Source organism: Carlito syrichta, unplaced genomic scaffold (genome assembly GCF_000164805.1).
Source record: "Carlito syrichta isolate Samal-C Ts95f unplaced genomic scaffold, Tarsius_syrichta-2.0.1 Scaffold302101, whole genome shotgun sequence".
Classification (NCBI taxonomy): Eukaryota; Metazoa; Chordata; class Mammalia; order Primates; family Tarsiidae; genus Carlito; species Carlito syrichta.
The window spans coordinates 28,783-30,381 of NW_007246197.1; positions in this window are offsets into that span (position 1 = coordinate 28,783).

Sequence of the window (1,599 nt, forward strand, 5' to 3'; positions counted from 1 at the left end):
GTGTGGACTAAAGTACTTCACATGGTGAAGGGCCTTGCACTAGTTAGGTGCAGCTAGAAAATAGTGGAGCCAGAATCCAGACTCAGACCTTGCTCCAAAACCAGGACTGTGAACTCCCTTGATCTGGCTTGCTGACTACTCATGTTGAGAGTACCCTTTTGCTTCCAGATTCTGAACTATATTTTTACTAGGTGAATATAAACTTGAGGTTAACTTATAAAATTCAGCAAGGCTTTATTGTATTTCTAGTTGGCCCATACTAAATTTATTGGTCCTAATTAACTCTGTATAGAGGGGATTGTTCATGTGGAAAAAACACACAAACGCAAAGTTATTTTTCCTAGTCTCTCGTGAATCACTACAACAATCAATACAAACAGAAGACTTCTGTGACTAAATGTGGGGGTTTTCTCCCCACCAACAAATAAGCAATCTGTTTTGCAGTGGACACCAGTTAGATGTCCTCTAACTAATTGTGATGCTATCTACCTGGAAACAGTGTCAGATCCCACAGGTTGAGGGGTCCTTCCTCAAGGCTGCCCTTCTTCAGATACCAGTCACAAGTCTGGGCCTTTGGAACTTCTGATACACCAGCTTTATGTTGGTATTCTCATGACCCCCTCCTTGGGTTCAATTAAATTGCTAGAGCAGCTCACAAATCTCAGGGCAACATGTTTACTGGTTTATTATAAAGGATGTTACAAAGGATACAGACGAAGAGACACATAGGGTGAGGTATGAGGGATAGGGCACATTATCCTTCAGGAACTTCTACACAATCAGCTACCTAGAAGCTCTCTGAACCCTGCCCTTTGGGGCCTTTTATGCAGACTGCATATCACTGGCATGACTGGTTAAACCATTGGTGATTGGTGATCAACTTAACCTTCAGCTTCTCTCCCCTCCCCGGAGGTTGGGGGCCAGGGTGGAGCTGAAAGTTCCAACCCTCTGATCCTGCCTTGCTCTTTCTGGGAACCAGCCCCTATGCTGAAGCTGCCAGGTATCAGTCAATTATTAGCATATAAAAATATATCACTTAGACATTCCAAGGATTTTAGGAGTAGTATGCCAGGAGATGGAGTGAAGACCAAAGACATATTTCATGACATCACGGGAGGCATGTCAACCGTTTGTCCTCTCGGGATGAGATTGAGAAATAAATAAACTAGATAACAATAAATTAGAAAACAGATTTTATTCCAACATTACTATAATAAATCGTTGCCAAGTTCAAATGAAACTCATATGTCCATGAATCCTAAAAACAATAACAACAAAACCAACAAAATGTTGGTTGTTGAGCTTCTGTTTCAAGGACAGGATGGAGGGGACTGTAGTGGGAGTGGGGGACATGGATAACACGCATCTGTCCCAGAGCAGAATTTAGGAAGCAGCTTCTAGAATGTACTGTGGGTCTCAGCAGGCCCTCAAGTCACGTGAGCACTGATCTGTCTCCACTGGGTTTGTCTGCAGCGCGTGCCTGGGACACACATGTGAGGTGACGGAAGCATAGTCATCTGCACTCTGGGCTACCCCAGGTGAGTGATCTGTGCTGGAAATTAGGGGTCATCACAGTGGGGCAAGCCAGTTGTGTTCAGC